Below are 14047 nucleotides of genomic sequence, written 5' to 3' on the forward strand. Positions count from 1 at the left end.
GTATATAGGGAAAAGTTACTAGCTGAGGAGGAAATTCTGGGGACCACCAACATTAAGGGATTATCTAGAAAAAGATGAAAAGCTAAAGTATAAACAGGATGAGAGGAGGATCCAGAAGTTTTTGATGGCCAGTTTTAAGAAAACATGTAGTGAACAGCAGTAGAGGGTTCAGTAAGTTTAGTGCTGAAATATAAACATTAATTTGTGAATTAAGTTCATTAGTGAATTTAACATTAATGGTTTCAATGTTGTTGTTAGAACAAAAGTCATATTGCAGCGGGTTAAGGAGTGACTAGGAGGTGCCAAATTGAAGCTAGTTGGTGTAGACCACTCATAGGAGATGTTTAGATGAGAAGGGGAAGATAAAAATTAGATGATATAGAAAATGGTAGAAATTTGAGAAAGTGTATTGGCTGAAAGTAACAAGAAAAGAGGGAGAGATTGATGATCTAGGAGAGAAGACAATTCATAATAACTGAGAAGGAAAAGAAATAGGCCTAGTTGTTAGAGGGTGATACAGTGCCAAGGGAAGCACTTGTTTTCTTCTTTGGACAAGAATAGAGTAATGACTCTCAATGAAGGTAGTATAAACCCAAAGGATGGTTTGAAAGTTTGTGAGAAGCATTTTAGAATATCATAATGGGGACTTCCCTAACAGTCCAGTGGTTAACACTCCGCGCTTCCACTGTAGGGGGGCGCAGATTCAATCCCTGGTCGGGGAACTAAGATCCCACATGCCACGTGGCATGGCCAAAAAAAAAAAAAAAAGAATATCATAATGATGGAGGGCTTCCTGGCATATCGTAGGCAGGGTCAAGATTCCTAAATGTCCTGCAATATGCAGGACAGACTGCACAAAAATTAATTTTTTTATATCCCATACAACTTGAATATCCCATTGGATATTCATATAGATGAAAAGTATGTTTATGTTGATCTAGGCCTTGAATTAACTCCATTTTATATACAAAGAAGAAAGTTTTAATATACACTGACTTTTCCCAGAATACAACTACCATGTAAACCAACTTAAGATCTTACTTTGTTTTGTTCATGATGTTACCAAGAATGTTCATAATTTTGGAAAATCATGTCACATACAAAAATGCTGCTCTTGGATATTTGAAATAACAGTAATAACACACCTGTATCAGTCATCATTTGTAGTTGCCACATTTACAGGCATTTTCTGTATATTTTTCTGCATGTCTTCTAATGTTATGTCCCAGCATTTACATATTGAAATACATCTTATTTCTTTATAAACTACTTTATTTGGATTTCTCTTTCATATTATTGATAACAAATTTTTGAAATTTTGTGTATTTAATTTCATGATATTAGAATAGGCATTAAAATATTTAAGAAAGTGGGCTAGATAGGATTGAGAAAACTAACCAGAGGAAAGAAGATAAAAATGGGTGAGAATGTTAATAAACTTTATGTAGAGATGCAGGAATTTGTGAGAATGGCCATGCATTATGCTTTGTGGTAGAGGTTACCATAACTCTAATTGACAAATCTAGTGAATTGTTTTCAGTCCTTATCTTGACCTTCTGTGACATTTAAAATTATCTCCTCTCTTCCTTTCTATGACACCCTTCTCTTCCAGTTCTCCTCTTTCATTGTTTTCTCACTTTCCTTTTCTGAATACTCTATCTGGATCCTTAGATTTGGTGGTTCCTGAATCTCCTTGGCAATCTCACTCACTTACTTTTTTTTTTTTTTTTTTTTTTTTTTTTTTTTTTTTTTGCGGTACGCGGGCCTCTCACTGTTGTGACCTCTCCCGTTGCGGAGCACAGGCTCCGGATGCGCAGGCTCAGCGGCCATGGCTCACATGCCTAGCTGCTCCGCGGCATGTGGGATCTTCCCGGACAGGGGCACGAACCCGCGTCCCCTGCATCGGCAGGCGGACTCTCAACCACTGTGCCACCAGGGAAGCCGTCACTCACTTCCTTGAGTTAAATTAAACATTATGCAAATGACTCCCAAATCTGTATCTCCAACACAAGTCGTTATGCCAGGCTTCAGACTCATGAAGCCAACTGCCTGCTGGCTTTTTCTATGTAGATGCCTTACCAGCACCTCAAACTGAACACAGCTAAAACTGAACTTTTCATGGCTCCACCAGCAGCACCACAAACCTTTTTCTTGTTGGTATTAATACTCCCAAGGCAAAAACTAGGTCACCATGTCATATTTCTCCTTTCTCACTTCCACAGTTTAATCTGTCACAAAATCACAATTATTATTCCTTCAAAATATCTCATGAATTTGTTTTCTTTCCCATTCCCAAATCTCCATTCCCATACCCTGGTTTGGACCCTTACCATTTTTCTCCTAATTGACAATAATAGTTTTCTAACTGATCTCCAGCTTGTTCCACTACTGCTGTTGACCCTTGGTACAGCCTCTAGAATTAGTATCTAACCATATTTTTACCTACTTAAAATCCTTTCATGACTTCCTCTTTTCTATGTTAAAATGTTAGCATGACCTAAAAGATTCTCTATGATAATCCTCTTACTCAAGCCTTGCTTGTTGCCTCTAATTCCTACCCACCATCCCAGACTTCTACAACCCTCTTCTTGTATTTTATATTCCACTAGGCTTTCCTTGAACTTTGTTATTTCATTCCCATTTCTTTGTACAGTTGGCTCCCTCTAATATCTTTAGGCCCTTGTCTACCTCATGAATTTTGTTCTTCAAAGCCCTTCTCAGTTGTCCTAGTCTCAGAAAAATATTCCCTCATTTCCTGTCCTCAGTCTCTAGATGTGACTAATTCCACTTTGCTTCTTCTCTGCCTGGTATTTGTCTATTACTGCACATATCATATACACACTTGGTAGATGCACATTGATTTGAGTTGAATTCTCAGTGTAGTGTCTTTCCATCTGGTTGATTAGGATTGTTAAAAAAAGGAATAAAGTACACAACAGAAGTTCATTGGTTTGTTTTCTTTGTTTTGCTTATTAATTGAGATATAACTCATAGTAAAGTAATAAATCTTAAGTATATAGCTCGGTGAATTTGTATATGTATTTATACACTTGTGTAACTACCACCACTTAAAACAAAATATAGAACATTTCCAGTAACTCAAAAGACCCATTTGTGCCCCTTCCAAGTCAGTACCCTCAAGAAGTAACCACTATTGTGATTTCTATCACCATTGGTTAATTTGGCCTGTTCTTGAACTTTGTATAAATGGAATCACAGAGTATGTGCTCTTTTGACTGACAGGTTTTTGTATGAACCCTTATAAAAACCTTAGAACTCTTGGGCACCCTAATGGTGCCTATGAGGAAATAAGATACTGAAATAGCCCATGAAGGTAATGTTCCAAGAGGGAAACAAAGACTTCAACAACTCTTCAGTCAGAAAAATCAGAAAGTCTATGCCCATTTGGATGGTTATCCTCACAATAAAATAAAATGTTGTAGCACATATATTATCTATGACAATGCAAAATGAAATATCAAGAATTTCGAAGAAACTGAAGGGAGGAATAGACAATAATAGTTGGAGACAAATACTGTACTTTCAATAATGGATAGGACATGTAGACAGAAGGCCAATAAAGAAATAGCAGACTTAAACAACACTATAAACATGTAGACCTAACAGACAAGTATACCACACTCCGTCCAACTATAGTAGTGTACACATTTCTCTCAACTGCCAGGAACATTCTCTAGGATAGGCCATGTGTTAGTCCACAAATTTAAATCATACAGTGTATCTTCTCCCACCAAAATGGACTGAAGTTAGAAATTAATTACAGGAAAACTGGAAAATTTACAAATAGATGGAATTAAATAGCACATCCTTAAACAGCAAATGGGTCAAAGAAGAAATCATGAGGGAAATATAATATAATACTGTGAGATAAATTAAAATGAAAACACAATATACCAAATGTATACATTTGGTAAATGTCAACATTAAAAAAGAAGAAAGATCTCAAAACCTGACTTTATAACTTAAGGAACCAAGAAAAAAAAAAACCAAACCCAAAGATAGCAGAAGGAAGGAAATAATAAAAATTAGAGTGTAAATAAAATAGAGAATAGAAAAACAATAGCACAAGCAAAATCAAAAGTTGGTTCTTTGAAAAGGTCAACAAAATTGAGAAAACATTCCCTGGACCAAGGAAAAAAGGGATAAGACACAAATAACTAAAACAATAACTAAATCAGAAATGAGTGGGGACATTACTACCTTACAGAAAAAAAAAAAGATTATAAGAGAGTACTGTGAATAATTGCATACAAACAGGTTAGTTAACCTAAATGAAATGGGCAAATTCCTAAACATACACAACTTACTGAAACCTACTTAAGAAGAAACAGAGGGGCTTCCCTGGTGGCGCAGTGGTTGGGAGTCCGCCTGCTGATGCAGGGGGCGCGGGTTCATGCCCCGGTCCGGGAGGATCCCGCATGCCACGGAGTGGCTGGGCCCGTGAGCCATGGCCGTTGAGCCTGCACGTCCAGAGCCTATGCTCCACAACAGGAGGGGCCACAGCAGTGAGAGGCCCACGTACTGCAAAAAAAAAAAAAAAAGAAGAAGAAGAAGAAGAAGAAGAAGAAACAGAAAATCTGAATCAGTAATCAAGAATCTCTCTGATCTTCACTGATGGATTCTGCCAAATATTTAAAGAAGAATTAACACCAATCCTTCACAAACTCTTCCAAAAATAGAAGAGGAGGGAACACTGCCTGTTAACTTATGAGGCCAGAATTACCCTGATGTAAATGCCAGACAAGAAACCACAGGAAAAAAAAATACAGACCAATATCCTTTATGAATATAAATACAAATATCCTTAACAAAATACTAGCAAAGTGAATCCAACACTGCATTATATATATGGGGTGAGGGGGGAGAAATAGATTGATTATACACCATGACCAAGTAGGATTTATCTCGGAAATGAAAAATGGTGGTTCTATATAAGAAAATCAATCAATGTAATACACCACACTAGTAAAATGAAGGAAGGAAATACATAATCTCAATTGATGCAGAAAAAGCATTTGACAAAATCCAATACTATTTCATGATTTAAAAATCAGAAAACTAAGAATAGCGAGAATTTCCTCAATGTAATAAAAGACATCTATGAACAACAAACAGCTAACACAATACTTAATGATAACTGAGTTAAAGCATTCCTCTTGAGACCAAGAAGGCAAGGAGGCCTTCTTTCACCACTGTGGTTCAACGTTGCACTGGAAATTTTAACAAGAGCAGTTATGAAGAAAAATAAATAAATAAAAGGCATCCAAATTGGAAAGAAAGAAGTAATGCAGATCACATGATCCCCTATATATTAAAATCCCAAAGGATCCACATACCAAAAAAACCTACAAGGGCTAATAAAAGAATTCAGTAAAGTTGCAAGATACAAAATCAACACACAATATTCAGCTATGGTTCTATACACCAGCAGTGAATAATCCAAAAAGAAAATTAAGAAAAGAGTCCCTTCTCTACACCTGCGTCTTTATTCCTGTCCTGTCCCTAGGTTCTTCAGAATTTTTTTTTCTTTAGATTCCATATATATGTGTTAGCATACGGTATTTGTTTTTTTCTTTCTGACTTACTTCACTGCTAGTTTCTGCTTTATAACAAAGTGAATCAGCTATACATATACACATATCCCCATATCTAACACACCACTGTAAAGCAATTATTCTCCAATAAATATGTTAAAATAAATAAACAATTTTTTAATTAAAAAAAGAAAACAGTCCTATTTACACGACTATCCAAAAGAAATAAATACCTAGTAATACATTTAACCAAGTAGGTGAAAGACCTGTATACTGAAAGCTACAAAATATGGATGAAAGAAATTAAAGAAGACAAATGAACAGAAAGACAGTCCATGTTCATGGATTGGAAAACTTAATATTGTTAAGAAGTCCATACTACTGAAAATGATATACAGATTCAATGCAGTCCCTATCCAAATTCTTGGGCTTTTTTTTTTTGCAGAAATAGAAAAAACTCATCCTAAAATTTATATGGATACTTAAGGAACCCCAAATAGCTAGAACAATTTTGGAAAAGAACAAAATTGTAAGACTCACACTTCCTGATTTCAAAACATATTACAAAACTACAGTAATCAAAACAGTGTGGTATTGGCATAACGACAAATAGACTACTAGCATAGACAAGTGAGCCCAGAAATAAACCTATATGGTCAAATGAACTTCAACAGAGGTGTCAAGACCACTCAATGGAGTAAGGACAGTCTCTTCAACAAATGGTGTTGGGAAAACTGGATATCCACGTGCACAAAATAATATAAGAAATTCAACTCAAAATGAATCAATGACCTAATTACAAGAGCTAAAACATAAAACTCTTAGAAGCAAATGTAAATCTTCTTTACTTTGGATTTGATAGTGAATGTTTGATTATGACACCAAAAGCAGGAGCAATGAAAGAAAAAAAATAGGTGGATTTCATCAAAATTGAGAACTTTGGGGTAGCAAAGGACATAAAGAAAGGGAAAACAACCTACAGAATGGGAGAAAATATTTGCAAATCATATATCTGGTAAGGGCCCATATCCAGAATATGAAAAAAACTCTTACAACTCAACAACAAAGAGACAAACAGCCCAAATTTAAGAAGGACAGAGAAACTGTTTTGTTTTTGTTTTTGCTTTCAACATCTTTATTGGAGTACAATTGCTCTACAATGGTGCGTTAGCTCCTGCTGTATAACAAAGTAAATCAGCCACACATATACATATATCCCCATATCCCCTCCCTCTTGCTTCTCCCTTGCAACCTCCGTATCCCACCCCTCTCGGTGGTCACAAAGCACTGAGCTGATCTCCCTGTGCTATGCGGCTGCTTCCCACCAGCCATCCATTCTACATTTGGTAGTGTATATATGTCCATGTCACTCTCTCACCTCATCCCAGCTCACCCCTCCCCCTCTCCATGTCCTGAAGTCCATTCTCTACATCTATGTCTTTATTCCTGTCCTGCCCCTACGTTCTTCGGAAACTTTTTTTTAGATTCCATATATATGTGTTAGCATATGGTATTTGTTTTTCTCTTTCTGACTTATTTCACTCAGTATGACAGACGTTAAGTCCATCTACCTCACTAGAAATAACTCAATTTTGTTTCTTTTTATGGCTGAGTAATATTCCATTGTATATATGTGCCACATCTTCTTTATCCATTCATCTGTCGATGGACGCTTAGGTTGCTTCCATGAAGGATGGAGAAGCTTGAATAGACATTTCTCTAAAGAAGATATACAAATGGTCAATAAGAACTTGAAAACATGCTGAACATCATTGGTCATAAAGGAAATGCAAATCTAACCAGAACTCTACAAACCCACGAGGATGGCTATAATTGGGGGCAAATAAAGGTAATAAGTGTTGGTGAGGATGTAGAGAAATTGGAATACTGGTACAATTGGTGATAGAAATGTGAAACGGTGCAGCTGCTATGGAAAGAGTTTAGCTGTTTCTCAAAAAGTTAACATAGAATTACCATACAACCCAGAAATTCCATTCCTATATATACACCCAAAACAATTGAAACAGGCACTGAAACAAATTCTTACACACTACTATGCATAGCAGCACTTTTAACAATAGCTAAAATGTGGAAACAACCCAAATCAAGGAAATAATTGATAAAGAAATTGTGGTATATATATAAAATCAACTATTATAATATTCAGCCATAGAAAGCAATGAAGTCCTGATACATGCTAAACATGGATGAACCACAAAAACATTCTAAGTGAAAGAAAGTAGACAGAAAAGGTCACATACTGTATAATTCCATTGATATGAGATGTCCAGAATGGGTAAATCTGTAGAGGTGAAAAGCAGCCAGAGGCAGGCAGTTAGTAGGGAAGTGGAAAACTGCTTAATGGGTAGAGAATTTCCTTTTACTTGCTGCAAATATCTTGAAATTTGATAGAGATGGAGGTTGCACAGCACTGTGAAAGTGATAGATGCCACTGTTCACTTTAAAATAGTCAATTTGGAGGTATCACCTCACACCATTCAGAATGGACATCATCAAAAAAAATCTACAAACAGTAAATGCTGGAGAGGGTGTGGAGAAAAGGGAACCATCTTGCACTGTTGGTGGGAATGTAAATTGATACAGCCACTATGGAGAACAGTATGGAGGTTCCTTAAAAAACTAAAAATAGAACTACCATATGACCCAACAATCCCACTACTGAGCATATACCCTGAGAAAACCACAATTTAAAAAGAGTCATGGGGCTTCCCTGGTGGCGCAGTGGTTGAGAGTCCGCCTGCCGATGAAGGGGACACAGGTTCGTGCCCCGGTCCGGGAAGATCCCACGTGCCGCGGAGTGGCTGGGCCCGTGAGCCATGGCCACAGAGCCTGTGCGTCCGGAGCCTGTGCTCCGCGATGGGAGAGGACACAACAGTGAGAGGCCCGCGTACTGTAAAAAAAAAAAAAAAAAAAAAAGTCATGTACCGCAATGATCATTGCATCTATATTTACAATAGCCAGGACATGGAAGCAACCTAAGTGTCCATCGACAGATGAAAGGATAAGGAAGATGTGGCATATATTTACAATGGAATATTACTCAGCCATAAAAACAAATGAAATTGAGCTATTTGTAGTGAAGTGGATGGACCCAGAGTCTGTAATACACAGTGAAGTAAGTCAGAAAGAGAAAAACAAATACCATATGCTAACATATATGGAATCTAAAAACAAAGGTTCTGATAAATCTAGGAGCAGGACAGGAATAAAGATGCAGAAGTAGAGAACGGACTTGAGGACAAGGGAAGGGGAAGGGTAGGCTGGGATGAAGTGAGAGTGTGGCATGGACATATATACACTACCAAATGTAAAATAGCTAGCTAGTGGGAAGCAGCCACATAGCACAGGGAGATCAGCTCTGTGCTTTGTGACCACCTAGAGGGGTGGGATAGGGAGGATGGGAGGGAGGGAGATGCAAGAGGGAGGAGATATGGGGATATATGTATATGTATAGCTGATTCACTTTCTTATAAAGCAGAAACTAACACACCATTGTAAAGCAATTATACTCCAATAAAGATGTTAAAAAAAAAATCTGGCTACCAATGCAGGGGACACGGTTTCGAGCCCTGGTCCGGGAAGATCCCACATGCCACGGGGCAACTAAGCCCATGCTCCACAACTACTGAGACTTCACTCTAGAGCCCGCGAGCCACAACTACTGAAGCCCATGCGCCTAGATCCCGTGTTCCGCAACAAGAGAAGGCACCTCAGTGAGAAGCCAGTGCACCACAATGAAGAGTAATCCCCGCTCGCGGCAACTAGAGAAAGCCCACACGCAGCAATGAAGACCTAACACAGAAAAAAATAAATAAATAATAAATAAATAAATAAATAATTTTTTAAATAAAATAAAATAGTTAATTTCACGATACTTGAATTTCACCACAGTTGAATAAAAGAGGAAATAAAATAATAACTCTTCATTTGGAAAAGAATACTCTCAAGTCTGATACATAAATCAGAAGTCAAAAAAGACAAAAAATAACATAATTAACAAGATAAAATATGAGAATATTTATTCTGCAAAATGCCATAAGAAAAGGCCAACTAATAGGAAAGAGTTAAAGTCATGTCAAAAGTTAAAATATGGGGCTTCCCTGGTGGCGCAGTGGTTGGGAGTCCGCCTGCCGATGCAGGGGACGCGGGTTCGTGCCCCGGTCCAGGAAGATCCCACATGCTGCGGAGCAGCTGGGCCTGTGGGCCTTGGCCGCTGGGCCTGCGAGTCCGGAGCCTGTGCTCCGCGGCAGGGGGGACCACAGCAGTGAGAGGCCCGCATACCGCAAAAAAAAAAAAAAAAGTTAAAATATGTCGAAATTAATCTCATAGTGAAAGAGAAACCAATACATTAGTGGAGTTTGTGAAAAAAAAGACAGACAAGTGGAAAAATTAAAATATATATAAGATTTTTTTAAATAAATTTATTTATTTGTTTCTATTTTTTGCTGTGTTGGGTCTTCGTTGCTGTGCAAGGGCTTTCTCTAGCTGCAGTGAGCGGGAGCTACTCTTCGTTGCGGTGCGCGGGCTTCTCATTGTTGTGGCTTCTCTTGTTGCAGAACATGGTATCTAGGCACGCGGGCTTCAGTAGTTGTGGCTCGCGGGCTCTAGAGAGCAGGATCAGTAGTTGTGGCACAAGGACTTAGTTGCTCCGCGGCATGATTGATCTTCCCAGACCAGGGATTGAACCCGTGTCCCCTGCATTGGCAGGCAGATTCTTAACCACTGCGCCACCAGGGAAGCCCATATGTAAGATGTTAAAATTTAAAAGAATCTAGACTGTCTCTAGACACATGTTAGTGCTTGGGTGATAAAAATGATTTTAAAAGGAGATCCTCATATGACCCCTGTAAGACTGACTATTATTTTAAATATTTTTTTTTAAAACCCACATTTATCTATTTTTATTTTTGGCTATGTTGGTTCCTCACTTCTGTGCGAGGGCTTTCTCCAGTTGTGGCAAGCGGGGGGTCACTCCTCATCGCGGTGCGCAGGCCTCTCACCATCGAGCCTCTTTTGTTGCTGGAGCACAGGCTCCAGACGCGCAGGCTCAGTAGCCGTGGCTCACGGGCCCAGTTGTTCCGCGGCACGTGGGATCCTCCCAGACCAGGGCCCGAACCCGTGTCCCCTGCATCAGCAGGCAGACTCCCAACCACTGCGCCACCAGGGAAGCCCTATTTTAAATATTAATGATACCAATTTTCAGTAAGAATAGCTCTCTCACACATGGGTAGTATGAGAATACATTGGTGAAGAAATACTGGATGTAATATGCTAAAACTTTCCCACATTAGAATTTGTTGTCCACTTAGGATACAGTCGGCCCTCAGTATCGGTGGGTTCCACATCCAAGGATTCAACCAGCTGAGGACTGAAAATATTGGGGAGAAAAGTTTCCACAAAGTTCCAAAAAGTAAAACTTGTATTTACACCTCACCAACAAATTTTTACATTGCATTTACATTGTATTTGGTATTCTAAGTAATTAAGAGATGTTATAAGGTATTCCTGAGGTTATGCTTAAGTTACAGAAAAATACTACACCATTTTATACAAGGGATGTGAACATCCCCATATTTCTATACATCTGGGGGGGTCCTATAAATATCGAAGGAAGACTGTATATAACATTTCATGTTGCATTAATTTTTTTCGATGTTTTCCTTATTTTGACAAATCAAAGTTGCATATATTTAAAGACTGCAGAGTAATATTCCATACATTGTAAAATCAAGACAATTAACACATTCTTCACCTCACAGACTTAATTTAAAGTTTATCTTCTATTCTCTTACCAAATTTCAAGAATATACTATATATATATATTAGTATATTAATTTCAATGATTATTAACTATAGTCATGGTGCTATATATTAGATATACAGAATCATTAACCTTACAGATGAAAACCTTATAGCCTGTGACTGACATATCCCCATTTCCCCAAAACCAAGGTGCCTGATGACCACCATTCTACCCACTGCATCTATAAGTTCAGCTTTTTTAGATTCCACATACAAGTGAAATCATGCAGTATTTATAATTCTGTATCTGGATTATTCCAATTAGCATAACATGTTCCAGATTAACAACATTAGCAGAGATGACAGGATTTTCCTTATTTGAAGGCTAAATAAGTTTCCATTTTATAAATGTATATAAATTTTTCTTTTCTTCATCCAACAATCATTCAACTGACACATGGGTTATTTCATACTTGACGAATGTCAATAATACTACAATGAACCTGGGAATTGAGATGTATCTTACACACACTAATTTAATTTGTTTTCGATATAAACTTAGAAGTGGGATTGTTGCATAATATGGTAATTCTCTTTCAACTGTTTGAACAACATATGAGCTATAGGGTTGGCCAAAATGTTCCTTCAGATTTTCCGGTATATCTTAAAGAAAAACCAGAACAAATTTTAAGCCAACACAATATTTTATCAAACTTTTCTTTCCCTACATCTAAAGGAGAGTAAGGAGATAAAAATAAGGGAGAAACAAAAAAAGAAAAACATAACTTACACTATGAACATTCAAAGAACATTCCAGAAATGAAGAACTGTAAAAGCATTGAAAAAATTTCATAATGAGACCTCTACATTCAGAAAGAACCACAATTAAACACAGTCTATTTCTCAAAAAAGAACCAGGAACACATGAACTCAAAAAAACAAACAAACAAAACAAAACATATCATACCACTAAAAAACTAAAACAAAAAACTAATTTTTGAAAACCCACAGAACCATTCACACAAAAAAAGGTCTATCACAAATTCACAGACAACAATAAACAAGACAAACAAGCACAAATAGGAAACACATATTCCAACAGGGGGGCTCAAAAGTGAACAACAGCACTTCTGTGTTTCATGAGTGAAAATATTTATAGACTTTCAATTCTATGCAACTACCAGCGAGAAAACGGGTCACTTGACTCCAGTGTGGCCGCAGGCAGGGCACCCGGGCACTCCCCAGCAGGGACACCGGAGGAGAAGTTGCAGAATTCCTCTGGGCCCACCCCCAAGATGGCTGACGGGGGAAGCTGCGCTCCCTGGGCTGGACAGTCTGGGAGCTGCCTGCTGTGTCCGGGGCCCCCAGAGCTCATGATTTTCCCCACACAGTCGCACTGGCAGCCACGCGGCCCTCAGAGGCCTCTGAGACCCCGTAGAGGAGACCTCCTGCACCTTGGGCAGAACCCATTCGGCCCAGCACAGCCTCGCTGTTCCCTGCGAAGGGCAGAAGACACAGCTCGGCTGCCTGGGCTTTTCACATAACGCCTTCCGCTGGATGGTACTCTGGCCACAGAAATGGCAGTCACCCTTTTCCCTGCCCCCACCGAGCATTCGCGAACGCCTTTAGCTACCAAGGAGAGGACGTTGTGCAGTGGTGGCTGTGAAACTATTAGATCACCTTCCTCTTCTTCCTCCTCCTCCTCATCCTCCTCCTCTTCCTTTTTCTCCTCCTCCTCATCTTCATTATCATCATCATCAACAGCAGCAGGAGCAGCAGCCACAGAGGCACCAATATCCCATTATCCTCATCCCCACTCATAGCCCAGCTCACAGACCACCCATCTCAACTTCAGCTGGGCTCTTCACCAACTTGGCCATTTTCTGCGAAACACGCAAGTGTAGCTAGGCAGTTCCTGATTCCCTTGATGCCCTGGTTCACTATGAGCATCGCTGCCAATGACACTGCAGAGATCCAACCAGTGAACTTTGAGTGCCTTCTTTGTATCTTCTGACTCTTGCTGGACTGTGGCTTGTCTGCACCGCATCTCTTCCTAGTGAGCAACTTCTGTTCTGCTCAAGTTGAGTGCTTCACTGGGACAAAGATCCGGTGGGGCAGTGGCAGGCACACTCCGGAAAGGTTTCGAAGGTTGTGACCCCTTCTTTACTTGAATCACAGGGGTCCAGAAGAGTCCACGGCGCTGCATCCCTGTGTGGAACCCCCGAGCATTCTTTGTGCGCAGGGTTGGGACTTCTGGGGATGGCATGGGTCACACAGGTGGGTCTACTTTCGGAAGGCCACTTAGCCTCGCCTACATTTGTCCAAATTTTCGCTACCACCGGGGTCTTTCTGCCCACACGCCTCGAGAGCCAGGCTCTCAGGTTTCAGTTCTGTGCCAGAAGACCGTGCACATATCATGCTCAATTTTTCCAGGTGCCCCTGTGAATTTTTATCCTTTGGGAGAAGGTGGAGTACAGGGCAGAGGGGTAGGGGATGTGGGTCTTGGGGTTTGGAGGGTCATGTGGAGGAAGGGAGCATTTTGGGTTAGTTAGCCATGGAGATCTCTCTGCTTGTCAACCTAACCACTGACACTAGACTAGTGTTCTCCCTGGAAGACCCGTGAGATCTTGCAGGGGAAATTATGGATCCCCGGAAAACACACACACTAACAAACTCACCCACGGACAAACACATATGCACATGCACACATCTCAGAAACCACTTCTGAA

At 39.4% G+C, this 14047-nt stretch overlaps 1 protein-coding gene across 1 annotated transcript in view; it reads left to right on the top strand.

The window, feature by feature from the left end:
• NBDY (negative regulator of P-body association) overlaps positions 1–9622 on the top strand; it is a 40418-nt gene extending 30796 nt beyond the window's left edge. Inside the window, exon 3 of the mRNA XM_082609556.1 lies at positions 9128–9622. The gene's annotated coding sequence lies outside the window, so the exon portion shown is untranslated. The remainder of the gene's footprint in view (positions 1–9127) is intronic.
• The last annotated feature ends 4425 nt before the right edge of the window (positions 9623–14047 follow it).

Source organism: Mesoplodon mirus (genome assembly GCF_964341445.2).
Source record: "Mesoplodon mirus genome assembly, chromosome: X".
Lineage (NCBI taxonomy): Eukaryota > Metazoa > Chordata > Mammalia > Artiodactyla > Ziphiidae > Mesoplodon > Mesoplodon mirus.